Source organism: Octopus bimaculoides, chromosome 2, assembly GCF_046866305.1.
Source record: "Octopus bimaculoides isolate indiv1 chromosome 2, ASM4686630v1, whole genome shotgun sequence".
Taxonomy (NCBI): domain Eukaryota; kingdom Metazoa; phylum Mollusca; class Cephalopoda; order Octopoda; family Octopodidae; genus Octopus; species Octopus bimaculoides.
The window spans coordinates 110,030,331-110,053,564 of NC_142929.1; the positions used below are offsets into that span (position 1 = coordinate 110,030,331).

General features: G+C 36.2%; 1 protein-coding gene across 2 annotated transcripts in view; it reads right to left on the minus strand.

Annotated features, from left to right (window-relative positions):
- LOC106876748 (uncharacterized) overlaps positions 1-16,664 on the minus strand; it is a 131,474-nt gene extending 114,810 nt beyond the window's left edge. Inside the window, exon 1 of one of the 2 annotated variants that reach the window (XM_089347486.1) lies at positions 4,769-5,191. The gene's annotated coding sequence lies outside the window, so the exon portion shown is untranslated. Of the gene's footprint in view, positions 1-4,768; positions 5,192-16,328 lie in introns of those variants that run through there. The other variant, XM_089347488.1, reaches the window with a different exon arrangement.
- Between the last annotated feature and the right edge of the window lie 6,570 nt (positions 16,665-23,234).

The following is a 23,234-nucleotide window of genomic DNA, read 5'->3' on the forward strand; positions in this document are numbered from 1 at the left end:
GGTGCACTGTAATCTTTCTGTCTCTTAATGTTCCCATTGCATCCACTCACTACTCCCCCCGCCTCTCTCTCTCTCTCTCTCTCTCTCTCTCTCTCTCTCTTTCACTGTCATCTCCGCACAGCCTCCCTGTCTATAATTCTTTTTTTGCTGTCACACTCTGCTCTTCCGCTTACTTCAACCTCTATCATGCACTCCAGCCTCACATTTCCTTCATGCACCCACTTACTACACATCCACTGCTCCATCACTCACTCCCTCATTTTCTCTCACTGCTTCTCTACCTTTTCAAACCCCCTTTCATTCTTCCTCTGCTCCTTTGGTCTACCCATCAAATCTCCACATTTTTCTTGCCTTCAATTACTCTCTCACCATCCAAGTCTATTATTCCATCTCTGTCTCCTTTCCCTACACATCTTTATAATATAGGATAGCCAGGGCTGGTTTTAAACCAATTAGACAGATTTGTTCAAACTGAGCCCCACACTAAGAGTGGACCCTGTGCACATGCTCAGGCAGAGGATGGTATGATGAATTTTAAGTATATCATCGTGTCTAATGACAGAGCCTCAAGCCCTCAACACTTTTTGGCCAGGACTGGCACACTACACAAAGCATAAAACACCAATCTTCAGCTTCTGTAAAGTTGAGGTCCCCACTGACAATTCTCTAATTGGATCCTGCAATTCCTAGTGCCAGCCCTGAGGATAGCCCTAGGATCTATTTTAAAATGGGGGCGCCAGTTTTCATTTATGTTTTATGTAATGTTTTTGGTACGGAAAGACTTTCAAACTTCGTATACTTATCTATTTTGTGTTATAGAACAGAAAAATATTTTTGTATTCGAATTTATTTCATGTAAAAAATTGTCTTATTTCGATAATTTCTACTAATCACTGACGTCTATTCAGTTGAAAACAGTTAGCGGTGTAACGGTGTATATCGTATTAATCCCCTAACCCTAACACTAACCCTAACTAGACTATTAACCGTAACCGTAACCCTAACCCTAACTCAAGAATCCGAACTCTAAAATTGTTACACACATAGATACGCACAGCGTAATTTATTATATAAACAATATATGCGTATAAATTACGATTAAACCGGATGAAATATGTCACAGGGAATAACATTTTTATGACCGCCCAGCAGTAACTCTTATTCAGCTGAATAGACGTCAGTGATTGGTTGAAATTACAGAAATACAACAACTTTAACATGGAATAACTTACGAATTCCTTTTTTTTGTTAAGAAGATTAAGAGTAAAAGATGTTTTATATGACACATTCTACCAGTGTCCCAAGTTTCAAAGTGTTTCGTTAGTGTTTCGTTAAGAAAATGCTGGCGCCCCCGTTTTAAAATAGATCCTAGCCCTAGGTACCTCTGCACAACCCACCTTATCACTTTTTCACTTCACTCAGTTCAACTCCTTTTCTCCAATAACCTCTGACACTAACCCCTACCTTTTCCCCTTGCTCTCTGCCTTACTCCCATCCTCTATTAGTGTCTACTCTGGTATTCTGTTATTCTGTCTGCCACCATCATATCACAACTCTGAATCAGTTCCTTTATCTTGCTTTACCCTCACTTATCACCCCACCTAACATCATTGCACCTTCTCTCTTCTATTCTTCCTCAGTTCTAGGGAACACTTTAGGCCCTTAGTTTTGCAATCTTCACTAGAGCTAATGCCACAAAAATATGCATCCAGTAAACTCAGTAAAATGGTTGATGTTAGGAAGGGACCCTATTGAACCATCCAGCCTATGCCAGCATAGAAAACAAACATTAAATAATGGTGACGGGGGGTGGGGGTGAGAGAACAGCACTACTCTAACTTCTTAATTAAGTATAGTACTAAAAATAAATGCAATAATTATAAGGATATCTAATAAATGCATGACATTCCAAATGTTGTGAAGTGGGGGGTGGAGGTATAATTAATTCAGACAACCACAAAACTTGACAGGCAAATGTTTTACTGATCCCAAAAGAGTAACCATGGCAGAAGTTGAATTCAGAATGTAAAGTGATGTGACTAAATACCACCAGACAATTTGTTTGCCTTGCTACCAAATCTATCAACCAATTCTGTCTATCAATTCTATTATACCACCAGCCTCGATAACAGTAATGATTTCTAGCATCAACATAAAAGTATGATTTGTGTGCGTGTGTGTGTGCGTGTGTGTGTGTGTTTGCGTAGTGGGTTGTAGCTGATTAGTAGAACTTCCAATTTTTGACTTTTTAGTTTATTTTATCGACCCCAGAAGGATGAAAAACAAAGTTGATCTTCACATGATACAAAATCAGAATGTAAAGAAATGCTTCTAAACACCACAAAACATTTTGGGTTCCACTCTAGAAATTATGACATTTCACCACCACCACCACCACCTAATAATAATAATGATAATAATAATAATCCTTTCTACAATAGACACAAGGCCTGAAATTTGTGGGGAGGGAACTAGTCAATTACATTGACCCCCCCCCCCCCCCAGTGTTTCACTGGTACTTTATTTTATCAACCCTGAAAGGATGAAAAGCGAAGTCGACCCCAGCAGCATTTGAATTCAGAACGTAAAGTCGGATGAAATACCACTAAGCATTTTGCCCAGCATGTTAACAATTCTACCAGCTCGCTGTCTTTATAATAATAATAATAATAATAATAATGATAATAATAATGATAATGATAATGATAATGAAAATGAGAATGATTACCATCCATGTAGGTAATTTTTTTCAACATAACTTTATTTGATTTTGTAAATGAACAATCTGATGTTTTTATTTTAATGGCCTGTTAATGTATATATGGTGAGTTTCTTGATGTAAGTGTCAGTAAAACACTTGACAAGAAATGGAGACAAAATTGAAAGAAGAAAAACTAATAATGATAATAATAATAATAATAATAATAATAATAACTTTTTTATTAACCACAAGGGTTTACATGAAGAAAATAATAATAATAATAATAATAATAATAATAATAATAATAATAATAATAATAGAACAGCAACGGACCATGATAAAACGATGGCAAGAAAAGCCCCTACATGGTAAATACTGGGCTAAACTAAATGCGAAAGAAATAGACAGAGAAAAATCCCAGCAATGGCTGAGAAGCTCAGGACTCAAAGCAGAGACTGAAGGATTTTTAATTGCTGCACAAGACCAGAGCCTCCCCACCAGAAATTACCAAAAACACATAATGAAAAGAAATATAACAAGTAACTGTAGAATATGTGGAGATCGACAAGAAACAATAAATCATATTATCTCTGGCTGCCCAGTCTTGGCTAAGAAGGAATATATTCACAGACACGACAGAGCTGGGACCTATATACACTGGAAGCTATGCCAACACTATGGAATAACAACAGAAAAAAGATCGTATAAACACACGCCAGAAAAGGTCACAGAAAACGAGAAAGCAACCATACTCTGGGATATGCCAATACACACAGATAGAGAAATTAAGGCAAATAGACCAGATATAGTTGTCAAAGATCAGGAAGAAAAAAAATGCTTTCTAATTGATGTATCAGAACCAGCAGATGACAACGTTTCTCTGAAAGAAATGGAAAAACTTTCAAAATACAAAGACCTGGAAATAGAGATAACTCGAATGTGGAATCTAAAAACAGAAACAATTCCTATCATAGTAGGTGCCTTAGGTATAATAAAAAAATATTCAGACAAATACATAACAAAAATACCAGGACTTACAAATATATATAACATACAGAAAATTGCACTACTGGGTACTGCACACATTCTACGCAAAACACTTTCAATACAGTAAACATAAGAGCCCCACAGCAAACCACAGCACATACCCAAGGCGCACAGAGCTGCGCTCGGTAGTGAAGTGAAAGCACGTTATAAAAATAAAACTACTGAACAATAATAATAATAATAATAATAATAATAATAATAATTCACCATCATCATTTAACATCCGCCTTGATGATGATGATGAATTATTATTATTATTATTATTATTATTATTATTATTATTATTAGTAGTAGTAGTAGTAGTAGTAGTAGTAGTAGTAGTAGTAGTTGTTGCTATTTCTTCTTTCAATTTTGTCTCCATTTCTTGTCAAGTGTCTTCCTGACACGTCAAGAAACTCATTGATAGCCCTTTAAAATAAACACACCAGATTGTTCATTTAGAAAATCAAATAAAGTTATGTTGAAAAAAATTACCTACATGGATGGTAATAATCCTTCCTACTATAGGTACTGGACCTGAAATAGGGCAAGAGGTCTAGTTGTTGATTACATCAACATCGGTGTTCGACTGGTACTTATTTTATCAACCCTGAAAGGATGAAAGGCAAAGTGGACCCCAGAAGAATTTGAACTAGGAACGTAAAAACAGATGAAGTGCCACTAAGCATTTTGTCCGGAATGCTGACAGTTCAGCCAACCCTTTCTACTACAGGCACATAGTCTGAAAGTCTTTTTGTAGGTTGAAGGCCAGTCAATTGCATCAATCCCTGTGATCAACTGGTATTTATTGCATCGACCCCAAAAGGAGGAGAGGTGAAATCAGCTTTGGTAGTATTTGAACACAGAATACATACAAGGTCAGAAGAAATGTTGCTAAAGTAATAATAATGATAGTAATATCAGAAATAACAACCATTATAGCAATTAGAATTTTTCATTTAGTTTAACAACTAAAAGACACACAATTACCATCATAATAAGAGATATTTGTGTTAAATAGGAAAAAAAAAACACACTTACTTTAAGATATGTAAGTATCAGTAAATTTTCTAGATCCTGAAAAAAAGTGAAGCACACATTAACAGGAGGATGAAGTCTTTCAACACTGTTAAAGCACTTCTGATGTTTAAGTTAAAAAGCAACACAATATATTGTCCTCAATTCTAGTCTTTCATCAGATTACTCCAGGATATAGTAATTAACCACCAAATTTTGGGATAGTCAAATAAAGTTTGTTTGAAAAGACAAAATTATTAAAAATGACAATAACAAAAAAAAAAGAACATGTAAAACACAACCGGAAGCAGAGTATCATTTTCATGGTCACAACAAAAACAAAAAAGATACTGTATATACAATATATCACCATTAACATCATCATCATCATCATCTTTTACTGTCTGTTTTCCAGGCTGTTATGGATTAGATGGTTTGATAGATTCTGAGGAGGTCAAAAAATTGTCGTGGTTTTATGTTTACTTTAGACTGGTTTCTATGGATGGATACTCCTCCAAATGGAAATGGCATAATATATTGCAATGTTATCATCAGTCCAAATATGCTTGATACACATTCGAACTGGAGAACAAGCTACTCACTGCATTTTTATCATGGAAAATATATCTCATTTGTTGACAAATGGTGTGTATACAGCTAGATCAAGCATATTCGGACTGATAATAACATTGTAATTTCACTTACCACTGCTTAGCGCTCTCTCTCTCTCCAACTTTATATATATCTATATATCTATATATATATATATATATATATATATATATATATATATATATATATACACACACACACAAACATACATACATACATACATGCATACATACATACATACATACATACATACTGTAATGTGGTTGGCGTTTGGAAGGGCATCCAGCAATAAAAATCATGCCAAAACTAACTTTGCTTCTGCTAGTGCCACCTAAAAAGCACTGAGTCCACTGAGTGGTTGGTGTTAGGAAGGGGATCCAGCCATAAAATCCCTGCCAAAACAGACACAGTAGCCCAGAATAGTTTTTCTACCTGGCTGGCTCCTGTCATCCGTCCTACCCATGCATGCATGGAAGATGGACGTTAAACGATGATGATGATGATGATGATGATGATGATGATGATGATGATATGTATGTATGTATATATATATATATATTTACAGGGAATTAATTGTATGGCCAGTCATAGAGTGATTAATGGTTTCACATCCATAAAGTGATTAGCCTTACAGACAACTCATCAGACTCCAATGGCAGTGCATGTATAACCTCTTTCCATACCGGGCAAAATGCTTAGCGGAACTTCATTTGTCTTTATGTTCTGAGTTTAAATTCTGCCAAAGTCAACTTTGCTTTCATCCTTTTGGGATCAATAAAATAAATACCAGTCAATATATATATATCATCATCATCATCACTTAGCAACTGCTTTCCATGCTGGTATGGGTTAGACGGTTTGACTGGAACTGATAAGCCGGAGAGCTGTACCAGGCTCCAGTCTGATTTTGACTTAGCTACCACACATTTTTTTTCTACAGTGTAGTGAGTGTCTTTTACATGTCACCTTCATGGGTGTCTTTTACATGTCACCAGCATTGTCTAATCACACTTCTGATCACCAAACTTCTTGGCATCTTTAGCTCGAATTCCATCCTTGCACCTGTTGTTATATGAAGGTACTCAATGATGTGTCTTTGCATAGCTAGGTTGAAATATATATCACCATCATCATCATACTATTATCCATTTTTTCATATTTGCATGGGTTGGATGGAATTTGTTGAAGCAGATCTTCTACAGTTGGAGACCCTTCCTGTCACCAACCCTTACCTGTTTCTATGTAAGGTAATATGGCTAGTCATATTTTCACAGAAGATTGGAAATGATGGACACTGCTTATATGACAGTGACATTCATTTACAATAATCACATGATATCAAAACGTCACACACACAGACACACACACACACACACCACTAATGGTCTTGTCTTGATTCACATTTACTCATGTTCATATGTCCACTTTTATATGGCTTGTTTGTCCATTTATTGTTTGTTCATTCTTGTCCTGTCATGTTTTTGGTTCCATTTCCTGGCAGCTTCTTGTGCCAGCACCACCAGAAGGGAAACAATATTAACACTAAAGGTGCAAAATTGTGTGCAACCCTTTCGCCAATAACTGATGAGGAGTAGATGACTTACATCTGTTTTCTATTTGTTTGTGCATTTATATATCCTTCAACTTATTATATACATACATGTATGTGTGCGTGCATGCACAGGTGTGTGTGTGTGTGTGTGTGTGTGTGTGTGTGTGTGTGTGTAACAGGCTTCTTTCAGTTTCCATCTAACAAATACACTCACAAGGCTTTGGCCAACCCAGGTTTGCCCAAGATGCCAGGTTATAGCACTGAAACTGGAGCACCACATAATTAGGAAGCAAACTTTTTATACATGCATGCATGCATACATACGTACGTACATACATACATACATACATACATACATACATACATACATACATACATACGACAAAGGACAAATGTACTGAGAGAAAAATTGGACATAAGAAGCATCATATGCAGTGTGTAAGAGAGAAGACTGCACTCATATGATCATGTGATGCATATGGATTAAAACAGTTGCATAAAGAAGTGGCAATTGCTAAACATGGATGGAACCTGTGGAAGAGGGAGATCCAGGAAGTTGTGAGATGAAGTAGTGGAAATTGATCTCAGGATATTGAGCCACATAGTAGAAATAACAAAGAACCAACATGACTGGCAATATGTTGTGCTTGAGAAGACCTGTAATGCCAAGCCTTCCTCAACAACTCATTTTCTAACACCTGCTTTTAACTCCTCCATCACTCTTCTAACTATAGCACTACTCAGCTTCTGTCCATGATACCTTTTAACAGCCTACAATTTACTTCCTATTATTATCACTCACCACCACCTCCTCCTCTTCCTCCACTCTGACCCATGCTTATTTCCTTTATTTTCCCTCCTCCAAACTAATATGCTCCAGTGACCATTCTTCCAGACCATGTGTTCCATTCCCTGTGCCCATCCACACCTTTGTCATTTTCCTTTCACACTCTCATGGACTTACCTACCTATCCACTCTTTCCAATACTCTATCACTACTCTTGCTCTTATATTCACCTTATATCTTGGTACACCTTCACCATCTCTTTTTTATCTTTCCAGCTAGGAAAGCCATGTATCTTCTTTTCTACAAGACACTTGTTCCTATTCATATCTCCCACACTTTAACCTCTCAACACCTGGCATAAGGCTACCTTCCTCGATACTACACTTCCGTCCACTCAGTTGAAAGCTCTTGTCTTGTGAATTGCTAGATAACCTTACAAATGCCTGTGCCACACAAAAAGCAGCCAGTACGCTCTGTAAAGTTCTTGGCATTAGGAAAAGCATACAGCTGTACAAGCAATGCCAAAGCGGACATTGAAATTCAGTTTAGTCCTTTAGCTTGTCAGTTCCTGTTGAACCTTCCCATGTGAACATAAAAAATGTATGTTAAAATAATGACAGCAATGATGATGATGATGATGATGGTAGTATATACATACTTATATATGGATACATCCTTGTTGGTTTGATGTATGTGCACTTCAGTTGTTCAATCAATAGGACAATATATATATATATATATATATATACATATATATTAAGGAAGAGAGTAAAAATTACATTACAAAGGATATCATAAACAATTAAAAAATTGTTCATGAATATATCATGCTAACAAGTAAATATATAAAGAGAGATTTCATCATAATTACAATGGAGATGGTTACAAAAACCCTCACATGCTTAGAAATAGCAGTCAAAACTGCTATAAAACCACCATAATCACTCATATTTTTCTCTTCACAATAACAGTCTGTGGGCGACATGATACATAAAAGTCACAATTCAAAAAATGTTTGGTTAATTCTCAATTATCTATTCTTTTACTTTCTTTTACTCTTTTACTTGTTTCAGTCAATGGTGGGGGGGACAAACACAGACACACAAATACATACATATGTGTGTGTGTGTACGATGGGCTTCTTTCAGTTTCCATCTACTAAATTCACTCACAAGGCTTTGGTTGGCCCAAAGCTATAGTAGAAGACACTTGCCCGAGGTGCCATGCAGTGGGACTGAACCCAGAACTATATGGTTGGGAAGCAAGCTTCTTACTACACAGCCACTCCTGCTCATTAAATACTGATTTCAAATTTTGGCACAAGGCCAGCAATTTTAGGGAAGGGAATAAGTTGATTACATCAACTTCCAGTGCTCAACTGGTACTTATTCTAACAACTTCAAAAAGATGAAAGGCAAAGTTGACTTTGGCAGCATTTGAACTCAGAACATAAAGATGAATGAAACGCCACTAATCATTTTGCCCAGCATGGCTATGATTCTGCCAGTTTGCCACCTAATGCTTATTAAATATTGGTTAAGTGGCAGAATATCTTTCCTTTCCACCTTCTCTGCTTATTTCTCGTCTCTTTCCTATTTCCTTCCTTTTTTTGTTAGTTTTTGTAAGGCTAATTTCCCATATATAACTGAGAAAATGGTAGGTTACTCTTTGCCAACATACAGTGCTGTAAGACCAAGTTTGAAAACTCATGGACTGGACTCCTTAACTACTTAAGCAAAATACACACAGACATGCATGCATGCACACATACATGCATGCATGCACACATACACGCATGCATGCACACATACATGCATGCATACACACATACATGCATGCACACATACATGCATGCATGCACACATACATGCATGAATGCACAATACATGCATGCATGCACACATACATGCATGCATGCACACATACATGCATGCATACACACATACATGCATGCACACATACATCCATGCATGCACACATACATGCATGCATGCACAATACATGCATGCATGCACACATACATGCATGCATACACACATACATCCATGCATGTACACATGCATGCATGCACACATGCATGCATGCACACATACATGCATGCATGCACACATACATGCATGCACACACATGTGAATGCACACTCAGACACATGCATACACAGACACAAATACACACACACACACACACACACACACATATATATACAGATACACACATACACACATACATGTATGCTGATATGTATATATGCATCTCATTCACTTACTCTCAATCTCTCTGTCCCTTTCTTCTTCCTCTCTCTCTCTGTATGTTTGTGTGCGTGTGTGTGTGTGTGCATGTATGTGTGTATATAAGTGAAGGTGTGGGGAGTGTGCATAAGTATATATATATATATATATGTATATATATATATATACAGAGAGAGAGAGAGAGAGATGGAGAGACAGAGAAACAGAGAATAAAAAGACAAAGTATGTTCAATTCATCGTGAAAATTAATTTCGACTCTAAGAGAAGTGGAAAAAGTTAATTAACACATTTAGCATTTAAACCAACAATATCTATCCAAAATATTCAACCTGTTTATGTTTAAGCTGGCCAGATGTGGTCTCTCACACCTACTCTACAATGTCATTCTAAAAATTAACAGTTACCTCATCAAATCTTATAGGTACAAGATAATTCATGGTGGATTCAAACAAATGTGAATAAGCATTGTAATAGTCAGAATAATGTGAATGCTACAGAATTAAAACATTTTGAATTTTGTCTCCCTTTACAATATGGAACAAAAAGATCACAGTGGCATGCAACTTGAATTATGAAACAAACTCTCAGCTTCAGTTTTGATTTAAAAAAAACATATCCTCTTCAACATGCATTGAGCACTCCTTTCTCATTCACTTGGCATTACGCAATGTACATAAATACATAACTGTATATCAATGGCGTGTGGTAATTTTGAGGTTGGTCATGCAATGAATATGAGTGTTGATTGAAAAGTTTATAGGCTGACCAAAATTCTCTCATGGAATGTGACCAAATGAGGTTTATTTTTCAACATAGACCCCCACCTGCAGTCCACACACTTCTTCCATTGGTGTTGCAGTGCTTGGATCCCATTGGTGAAGATGTAGGCTCGAAACGTTAAAGACTTTCTCAATTCCCGAGCGTTATACTAATACATCTATTTGTTTTCAACACCACCTGTCTTCGTCTGTTGATTTTTTGTGAATTCTCCCTATATATACATCATCATCATCGTTTAACGTCTGTTTTCCATACTGGCATGGGATGGACAGTTTGACTGAGGTCTGGAAAACCAGTGGCATGTAAAAAGCACCCACTACACTCACGGAGTGGTTGGCATTAGGAAGGGCATCCGGCTGTAGAAACACTGCCAGATCAGACAGGAGCCTGGTGCAGCCTCCTGGCTTCCCAGACCCCGGTCGAACTGTCCAACTCATGCTAGTATGGAAAACGGACGTTAAACGATGATGACGATGATGACGATGATGACGATGATATATATATATATATATATATATATATATATATATATATATATATATATATATATATATATATATATATATACATATATATATATCTGTATATAAGTATATATACAAATGTATATATACTTCTCATATCATAACTCATAGTTTTATGTCTCAGTTCCTCAGATAAAATATGGTGAGTGGTAAGAGAAATCCTTTATTTTGAATATATAAAGTAACTAGGAAAATAATTGAGCTTCCAATTGAGTGCAGAAATATTATAGAAAAGCTAAAGAAATTATAAAAAATAAAATACCAAAGTAGTTATAAAACCCAAGATATAAATGAAATTTAAGAAGCTGGTATGATAATGAATGATAAAATAATGAGAAAGCTTAGTTATAAAAGATAAAAGATTATGAGGAGCAATAAGTTTAGGAGACTTCTGCACAATTATAACTAAAACCGAAAGACAAACAATGGTTTTTTGTTTTCATTGACCCAAATAGAATTAGTAATATAGAGTCATCATTCAACTCTACTTCAGTGTAATACACCAAACAATTGATGAAAAAGATATTATTAGATAGTCATTTAGATGAATGTCTACAGTCAGGACCGACCTTAAGAGGTGCAGGGCCCAAGTGGGTAAAAATTTGGTGAGCCCCAGGTTCCCAGTCAACACGCACTAAGCTCTATAGAATCATAACAACATAAAAAATATAAAAATCCAGCTGTTGAAACTATGCTACTGTGCGGTACCACATAAAAGCACTCAGTCCCTGCTGTAAAGTGGTGGTGTTAGGATGGGCATCCAGTCACAAAAATCATGCCAAACCAGAAGGGTGCCAGACGTAGCCCCTGGCTTGTTGGCCCCTGTCAAACTGTCCAACCCATGCCAGCATGGAAAATGGACGTTAAATGATGATGATGATACTATGCATATATATACATACAAATATTATGTATATATTTATATATGTGAGTATATATATATATAGGTATCTATATATGTGTGTGTGGTAACTTCCTGGAACATGGATAATTTGTAGATAAAACTTTCTACATATACATCTCACATGGTGTAGATTATGATTATATCAGAATTTGTTGTGTAAAGCATTTTTCTCTCTCTTTTAAATAAACTCAAAGGTAGCAAGTCCTTAACGTGGGTGTTTAGTATGCTAGAAATAGCAGTTATTAGGCATAAAAAACAGCCACTATTCATATGCTGCAAAGGGGAAAAAAGGTGGGGCTTAGATGAATTGATAGCACACGGAAAAAATACAAGGGAAAAATAATAACTCTGGGAAAAATAATAACTTTGAGGTAAGGGGGTGATTCCGAGCCCCCTGCCCCTCCGATTTTGGTGGGAAAAGTCATTTGCGGTATATTAGGAGATAAAATTAGTTGATAGTACATGAAAAAGAAAAACAAGGAAAAGACATTATTTCTCACCAAAATTGAGTTGGGTGTTGTTAAACTATAAATTTAAACTATATCTAAACTACATTCTGGCAAAATCGGAAAGAAATTTACCAAGATCCCAAAGAAACTTTTATTTGTTGCATGTTGTTGCTAAAAGAGATATACATACAATGCAAATTAATAATAATTATTAATTAGAATTTTTCGGAAGCTGGTTACATACTTACCGATTATTTATTTATTTTTTTTCTATAAGCTCTGTTGTAAGACACAGTCCTGTATGTGTGGCAAGAACTTTGTTTCTTAGCTATATGTTTCTGGATTTAAGGTTAGGGTTAGCACCAGTGTGTGACACCAAATGTCTCCTACCATAGCCGTGTGTGTGTGTGTATGTGTAGCTGTATGTGTGTGGCTGTGTGTGTGTGTGTGTGTGTGTGTGTGTGTGTGTGGCTGCATGTTTGTGCTTGTCCAAAACTTGAATGGGTGCCATTGCAAAGAGATTTTTTCTTTAGAACAAGAGACAAGAAATTTTATCTCACCTCCCCCATCTTTCTCTCTCCCACTATACACACACACACATAAATGTGCACACGTGTGTGTATGTATACAATTCCCCACAAAATAAAAATACATATGCATACAATCATACACATAACTGCAAAGACCTCAACCAAACCACTATCAAAAACAATTGAACATTTAACCCTTAACCATTGTAGCCAAAATGCTGAGTACTGAATTCTTTTACACATGCATTTAGCCTTTTGCTTTTATCATTTTTCTTTCTTTAATACATACATACACACACACACATATATATATGTATATATATATATATATATATATATATATATATATATATATATATATATATATATATATATATATAATATACTTTATTGAAATAATAAAGTTTGCCCAAAATTAAACATATACAAACAAAAATATATATATATATATATATTAATATAAATAATATATATATGCATATATCCACACGGGCTAAGGGAGCTTCGTCGTGGGTTCTGGGTTCTATCAGCATAGAAATTCCAATACGAATTGGGATGAAGTTGGGAAGTGAACTTGGTTATATGTTTGGGGTCGCATACGAGTCGAAGAGGTGGAAGTGGGGGAAGAGAGTAGTGATTTAGAGAGAGAGGGATAGAGATAGAATAGAGAGAGAGAGAGAGAGAGAGAGAGAGAGATTCACAGAATTGTATTTGACAAGTTCAAAAGATGAATGAAAGCGTTAATATGAAAATGAAGATATAATAAATAAATAAATAAATAGTTTTTTCCAAAATTCTGACGACTTTTTTCAATATTCAATTCTGTACATCACACCTAACACTCTACATATATGTGTGCGTGTGTGTGTGTGTGTGTATGTGGGGGTGTGTGTGTGTGTGTATGTATGTGTGTATGTATGTGTGTGTATATATATATATATATATAAAATGCACTTTATTGAAATAAAAATGTTTCCCCAAAATTAAACATATTTATAGAAACTGACACACACAAACATATGCACACATATATACATACAATTCACCCATGTACATACTCACAAAGACACACAAATATTTTACCCAAACATCCCCATAAACACTCCCATACATACATATTGACCCTTACACTAAAAATACAATAAATTTTTTCAAATTCAGTGGTTGACCCAAGCAGTTTTGGATGAATGGGTTTATCTTTTGATATTTTGTGTTGCTAAAGTGTAGAAAGTATGTTTTCTTCTTTTTTTTTTTTTTTTTTCAAAGACCTCATAGATTTTTTTAGAATACTTCATGGAGACCACCCTTATGAAATATCACAGTATAGAATGTGGTCTTCTTGAGCACAGAGCCTGATTGAGAGCAATTGGTCCAATCAGCTTAAGGCCAGCTCTGTCTACAGTTGTGGTTGTGTGCAGGAACAGAGATGCCATTGGAATTGAGTTGAACAAGTTTCCAAAGTTTTTGCAAGAATAAAATTCTTTGAAGAAATTTCTTTTAAAAATCTTGTAAATTTTCCCTTCTCTCTATCAAAGTATGCATGAGCACTTTCACACACACGTATACCCACAGCCTAACTTCTGCCTACCAAATTCACTCATGAGGCTTTGGTTGGCCTGAGGCTGTAGTAAAAGATACTTGCTGAAGGTGCTATGCAATGGGATTGAACCTGAAGCCATATGGTTGGGAAGCAAGCTTCTTTACCACATAGTCATGCCCATACATTTAATAAATGTCCAAAATACAACTATTTAATGGGAAAAATAACTAATCTTTTTTTTAACCACAATGTTTGAAATAGCCAGTACTTATTTTCAATTTTTGTAGGGTTAACTAAAAAACAAGCACATCTCACCCTAGATAGGACATTGGGTTATTACAACTTTTCCAACAGGAGAAACTAATAAACTTATGAAATCAATGGTGCTTCCACTAATTGAATTGAAGAATTGTTCCTATCTCCTATCTTGTCATATCTATTTACAACCATTTGAGTATTATGTGTCGGGACCACAGATTCAACTCAGTATTTAAAACAAGATACAAACCACCATTCTGTCAGCTAGTTGCTATTGTTGTTTAGCACCAAATCATCCATGGCTGAGTGTCTGTTCAAAGGTTTTCCATGCACTAACATGCTTCTCTGTTTTCAGACAGTATATGTAAGAGTACATTATTTGAGGTGTCTTCCCATCTTTAATAAAAGACAATGAGGTATGATTAGAGAGAGATATGATTGTTATTCCAAGTAGATTGAGTATCAACATAAAGGTCCCTATTGTCTGCTAACCTATCCAATCAGTCATCCACATACTCATATTTAGAGAATTTTTATGCATATGTTGATCCCCTATTTTCTTCTTATCAGTCTATCTTGTGTTTTGAACAGCTGATTTTTTTATCACCTTCATAAAATTTGGAATAGGATTTTATTTTTATACAAGATTTCAACACACTTATTCAATATACTCCACTGATCTGTGGAACAAATGTATGTAAACTAGATTTTCAATTAAGCTATCTTTGGTCCTTGAGCTGTTGTTATTGTTGTTTAGCTCTATATCAGTCCAGATTAAACAGAGCTGTGATTAAAAACATTCCAAACATTCTGTCATTTATTCAGACAAAATGCCTCCAGGAACTTCTGGTTATTTATTCAGAAATGCAGATCAGATGTCAAAATCAAAAACAACCCACAATGTACTTAGGTTAACACTACTTAATGTGACATTCAACTTCTAAGCAGTAGAATATGATTTGAGGACAATGTAGCTGCTTTTTCTATGGAGTTGAGCAAAAACTCTCTTTGTATTCAAGCAATTGAACATTCTCAACTTACTATCCAATCATGATGGAGATCCATATTAAAGTTTATGACTCACTCTGGACAATTTACGTTGGAAAACATTATACAGGATGCCTCCACTCAAGGACAATTTAGATATGACAAATGCGGTCACAACTGCATGACATTATTAACTATTTTAACACATTATCACTTAAATTGTTTAAGATAAAAACTGATAATTTAATCAAGTCAACACACCTACCTCTCCTTTCTCTAATAAGTTTACTACCACCACAGCTTCAACAACTACAACAATATTGAAATTTTGTTCATTTTCCTCATACTCCACAGATGTAAAATAAAATAAAGAAAAATGAGACATTAAGAATAAAACACTGAAGTATCTTACCTTAGAAATATTTTCTGTAAATAATTCCAATTGTGTTCCATTACAGTTTTAATTCCCATTGCTTTGTCTTGCTTTTTTTTTTTTCACTAGCCTAATGTAGTTTAGCCAAGTTCTTGTGATGGTTCTCATATAAACAGCTACACATTGCAAAGAATGAAAGTGGTTAGACTTTAATATTCATGTTTCATTCTAATATCTAGTTATCTTGTAATCAATAATTGTTTTTAACATTACACATACACAGTAGCTTTTATATTATGCTATATATACAATGACATTTTGCAACATCATGTATGTATATGACAATAGTTATGATGTTGAGCATTAATGGCAGCTATTATGCTGTACATATATAATAATGACATTTATAATATTCCACTTGTAACAGAGAATTATGTGTACACATAAAACTGTTTTAGACCATCTCTCAGGAAAATATTCTCTATAGATTTGCTTTAAATCTCAACATTGCTGTATCAGAATCAGAATATATTGGCAAACTACTGGATTACAAATTCAAATCTTATGCATTTCACAAGCATCATATAAATACTAGCAACTTCAAATAGAAAAGCTTCAGAAGAGTGATCTTCAGACATTGTTGGAACTAGAGGCTCTATCATAAATTTTTAAAGTGAAACTTTGCTCTCAATGAGCAGCATTTCTCCGTTATCAGAGATCACACACAGGATGCCACTTTTATGGACAAGGGCAATTTCTTTTTTTTTAGACATGCAGAAAATAACTTCAATCAGTATGTATTCTATATATTATCTAAGTGGAAACAACTTGGAAATAAGCAAGAGTTGTCTCCTTTAAAGCTAATTTTTATTTACTTATTTATTTTTTAATAAGTGGATTGAATTAGTATATATTAGAGATGAGTAAGCCTCTACACCAGGCCTGGCCAACTCGAATTACATTGCAGGCCACTTTAATCATAGAAAGTTTTTCGAGGGCTGCTTTTATACTGACTGAATTGAAAGCATTTTGCTTTCTCATGCTATTATTACAATAATGAGTGAATGGTCATTGATTCAACATGAAATATTGAAAAAACAGTAGTATCTTTCTTCTTTACTTTTCATTACAATCTTTAATTTTTGATAAAATTTTTAAAATGTTTATTTAAATAAACCCATTTCAAGAAAGTGTCAAGCTAGCCACAAGATAAGTCTGTGGGCCGCATGCGGCCCACGGGCCTCAGGTTTGCCAGCCCTGTTCTACATAATTGTTTGACCTGCTAAAAGTAGCAACCAAATCTCCATCCTATTATACCCTTCTGTCTGTAGTGACGCTTGGTTCCAGTCACCATTTTGGGATTTTCATTCCCGCATGTGCAGGAATTAGAGCCTTCTAGAAGGCCTGCCAGAAGCCCCTTGTGCACATGAGCAGTCATCAGCAGCCGCTAGGCTTGACCGCCATCCTCTCTCTTTGTCCCTGCTGCTGACCTAGATGCATGCAATCTTGACCAGCTCCATGTAGCGGGAGATCTGAAGGTGTCACACGGCGTTGGCTAACCTGTGGAGAATGCCTTCACAATTATGATTAAACTGACTCTGCTGCCTCCACACCAAGGCGATCTGGCTACTGATTGTCCCAAGATGTAACACTTGTACAGACAGAGAATAAATATTGTTATTTGTTCAGATATTCTTGTTCCGCTATTTTTCCTTCCACATTTATGTAAGGAATTGTGTGGCACCCATCCAGTGCCAACATTACTTCCTACAATTGGTGACCCCCCGATGAAGGACATTAACAGCCAAGATTCTAACTAGCGCCCGTTTTCACAATGGTGAAAGGAAAAAGGGAGCTTTTCCACTAACGCCAAATTCACACGTCTGTCTATGCTCGCATTATTTCTTCATTCCGACATCAAGCTGCAACAATTTGGACAGAAAAACATAGACCAACGCCGACACCACGTGCTAATAATCAGGGTTGTGGAGCCATCTTTCCTCAACCACATGCTTCTACAGGTTTTTTTTCAGCTACTATTTTTAGCAGTGATATTAACCTTTTGACTTTCATCTTCTAGCGAAATTTAGTTTTTCCAACTTCTCAAGAAAAAAAAAAACAATTATTAAAAAAAAATTATTATAATTTTTTCATTCATAATTTTTTCGTTCATATTTTTATTTCTAATAAACCTTTAGTTCTGATTTTAACATTTAAGTTTCAGTTTGAACGACAACAACATTTTGATTAGTATAGTTTTTACTTTGTTTAAAGACTTTATATCATTGTTTGAAAAAAATAAGTATTCTTGTATTTTTTTATTATTCAATTGATTTTTAATGATAATTAAATAAACGTTTTTAGTCTTAAATACTCTAGCTTAAACTATTGCATCGTTTAAATATGTGCTAATATTATCTTTATTATTATTTTAACCTTAAACTTTGTTCAAATTGTATTTTAAACGAAAAAATTTATTTAAATTGGTTTTTGTATATAATATACCTGTTAGCATATATCATAATGTTGATTATGGAATGTTTATTATTTTGATATTTTTAATAATATTTTTCTATCTTTATATAATAAGTATTTTATATAAATTCATTTGGTATTTATACATTCATTTATTATTATTATTGTTGTATTTTGACCTGAAGATTAGCTATATTTTTGAATAGAATTAATTTTCGATAGTTTTAATCGATTTTAATCGATTTAAATTTCCTTTCTATTTGAAAATTAGTTATGAAACATGTGTAGTCTTTTTATTATCTTATCTTATGATACTTACTTTGTATTATATTATACTCATTTATTGTGCTTTTAATTATTAATTTTTCTATATGTGACAATGGATTTTCATCGATGAGTTCATGAACCTTGGTTCTTTTCCCTAAAACTATATATACATATCATCATCGTTTAACATCCGCTTTCCATGCTAGCATGGGTTGGACGATTCGACTGAGGACTGGTGAAACCAGATGACTACACCAGGCTCCAATCTGATTTGGCAGAGTTTCTACAGCTGGATACCCTTCCTAACGCCAACCACTCAGAGAGTGTAGTGGGTGCTTTTACGTGTCACCTGCACGAAGGCCAGTCAGGCGATACTGGTAATGGCCACGCATACATATACATATATATATATATACATACATATATATATATATATATATATATATATATATATATATATATATATATATATATATATATATGCATATATACATATGTATATATACATACTTACGTCTATACGTATATATATATGCATATGTGAGCACAGGACGTCATGAAACATGTACAACAAAAAAGTACGAAGCACGACTACATGGACCATAAACTATTCTTTCAAGCAACGAAAGACACAAATGGAAAACAAAACAAACAACATAAAGAGCGACCCTTCATCAGTTGTTGGCTATTTTTCTAGTCTCGTATTTCAAGCATTTAACAAAATAATTCTGATGCACACTTTATACGATCTTTTTACTCTTTTGTCTTTCTCTCTCTTATTCTTTTACCTCTTCTTCTTCCACTATTCTATCCTGTTTCTCTGTCACTCTCTCTCCTTCACTCCTACTCCCTTGCTCACGTGGCTCCCATGTGACCATCGGCCATCTTTCTTTCTTTCTCTCCATTGTACCTGGAACAAGGAAGACGTGTTCTTGTCTCCTGTCCTAGCTTGATTTACGCATTTGCCACCACAACCTCATTTAGGCTTAGCAGCCCTTCCTGTTTGTTTTCATTGTCCTGTTTGTGTTACCTATTTTGACCCTCCGCAAAATCCCAAATTTTATTTAATTTGCTTTGCGGGAGCAACTGTTTTATCAAAAGCATACAACGGTAGATGACTAGGTGACTGGCAGGTTTCCTGAAGTTAGTATTGCAAACCCTAAGGTCATTTGCATCACAGAACTCCAGCAGCTTGGTTTCCTCCTCATTGCGGGAACCAAAACCATAGCCTCCATGTACGCCATGGAATCCCCTTGAATGTTGTCCAATATGTCCATTGAAGAGAAGGTCCCTGTCATTCATCAATGAGGTAGTCTGCAAGAGGGTGTCATAAAATCGGAATTCTATCCATCGGATAGCCTCGAGATAATGGTTACTAACCCATGATGAAGGACTAATCTAATCTTAAGTATTCTATCGCATAATCTGACTACCTTGATTACATTATCCACCCATCTTTTCTGTCAGAAGTATACCCACGCCCTCGACCCCATCTGTGTTCCCTGCCCAGAAAATCTTGTACCTGTGTTCTTTGCTTGTGAGGAACCTAGCCGAACCTCCTCTCCACCTTACTTCTTGGAGGCAGCAGATTCAACACATCTCCGTTCAAGCATCTCAACGATCTCACCAGACCTACCTTTCAGTGTGCCGACGTTGAGAGGGCCAACCCTAAGGGTGTGGGAGGTATGGGCCCGTGAGACCCTGGGAGAGGGAACAGCAGTGTCATGTACCTGAAAAGAAAGCTCGTAATTTGCAGAATTCATAAACAATCAGTAGCCTTCGTTTCAACCAGCATACACTACACTATCATATTTTTGCACTATATGATCAATACCTTACATAGGAGATAAACCCTAAGTAGGGGTGGGGGGGGTGAAGCCTTTAGAAGTGTTCATGGGAGACAACCCAAGGATCGGAGAGGATAGGAACTTCCAGTACAGGTGGAGAGGATATGAACTTCTGGTACAGGTGGAGAAGATAGGAACTTCCGGTACTGGTGGAGAGGATAGGAACTTCCGGTACTGGTGGAGAGGATAGGAACTTCCAGTACTGGTGGAGGGGGTGGGAGGGTGGGACGGCGGGTGCCCCACGAGCATAGTGATGCAAAGGTATTAAGATCGAGATGGGGAATCGGGGTGCGTGCGTTAGTTTATAGTTCTGGCAAAGCAAGAGGTAATCGAAAGAGGGAGAAGGAGAGAGAGAGAATGAGATCGAGAGAGACAGAGTAAGGTAGAGAGAGTTAGGGTTAGTGGCCAGCACACGAGGGAGAGAGAGAGAGAGAGAGGGGGAGAGAGATATTCTTTTGGGATTTGTGTAGCATGGTTTAACAAGACAGCAAATGTTGGTGATAGTAATATAGAATTGAAAACTCTAAGAGTTTTCGGTCAGCTAATCTAAGACAGAATTATAGAAATAAGTGAGTGTGTTGTAAACTTGAATAACTGAATGAATTTGACGACATGGTAATGAACAACTGAAATGAATTTGACGACATGGTAATGAAATAGACAGAATAGTGAAAGCACTAAGTAAGGTGTTATGATCAGCACATAAATAGAAGGGTATGAACAAAGTTGAAAAGACAGAAAAACTTCTTATTGGACATCATTCTAAGATTCATATTTCTTCGACAGAGGTTCTAAGATATATATATATATATATATATATATATATATACTAGCAGAAGCACCCGGATTTGCCCGGGAATGAAATTGTTGCTTATATAATATAGCAATATCAAAGGCAGATTAACTACGAAGTTAGTTTTTTTATGTGGCAGATGTTCAGGTGCAATAAACACTGTAAACAAACAGGAAACAACTTCTATCTCATTCCAGGGAGAAAAACTAGAGGTAGTCAATAGCTTCCGCTATCTGGGTGACCAAGTTAGTAGTGGGGGTGGGTGCGCTGAAAGTGTAGCTGCTAGAATAAGAATAGCCTGGGCAAAGTTTAGAGAGTTCTTACCTCTGCTGGTGACAAAGGGACTCTCACTCAGAGTAAAAGGCAGACTGTATGACGCATGTGTACGAACAGCCATGCTACATGGCAGTGAAACATGGGCTGTGACTGCTGAGGACATGCGTAAGCTCACAAGGAATGAAGCCAGTATTCTCCGCTGGATGTGTAATGTCAATGTGCATACCCGTCAGAGTGTAAGTATCTTGAGAGAAAAGCTGAACATAAGAAGCATCAGTTGTGGTGTGCAAGAGAGACGATTGCGCTGGTTTGGACATGTGATGAGAATGAATGAGGATAGCTGCGTGAAAAAGTGCCACACCCTAACAGTTGAGGGAACCCGTGGAAGAGGTAGGCCCAGGAAGACCTGGGCTGAGGTGGTGAGGCAAGACCTTCGAACATTGGGCCTCACCAAGGCGATGACTACTGACCGAGACCTTTGGAAATGTGCTGTACGTGAGAAGACCCGGCAAGCCAAGTGAGATCGTTGCCAGTGTCCCTGGACTGGCTCTTGTGCGGGTGGCACATAAAAGACACCATTTCGAGCGTGGCCGTTTTCGTGCGGGTGACACGTAAAAGCACCCACTACACTCTCTGAGTGATTGGCGTTAGGAAGGGCATCCAGCTGTAGAAACTGCCAAATTAGATTGGAGCCTGGTGTTGCCATCCGGTTTCACCAGTCCTCAATCAAATCGTCCAACCCATGCTAGCATGGAAAGCGGACGTTAAACGATGATGATGATGATGATGATGATAATGGAAGAAAAAAAGCAAAATATGCTGTATAGAAATTTGAGGACATTCTGTAGATGTACTCTCAGATGAATGATGTCTGGGCACCTCTCATGAATGGGAAAATTGAAGATGCGCCAAAAACCTCATTGGTACTTGGAAACTTTTACGAAAATTAAAATTGGGATTAAATGAAAAAAATGAATTACATGAATATCCTCACAAGAGTAATTGAAATAAATGGTGATTGTGGAACCACGCATGCACGCACGCACACACACACACACACACACACACACAGAGTATAAATATGCAGACATCTTTGTGTGTGTGTGTGCATGTGTATGAAAGAGAGAGAGAGTAAATACTACTTACACACTGCTCTCTCTCTCTGTCTCACACACACACACGCACAGAGACATCCAAAAATGATGGATGCATATGACAACAGACCCCTTGCTACGTCAATACCGGAAGTTGACATTGAGGAACCTTTTTAAAGAAGTGAATCATAAA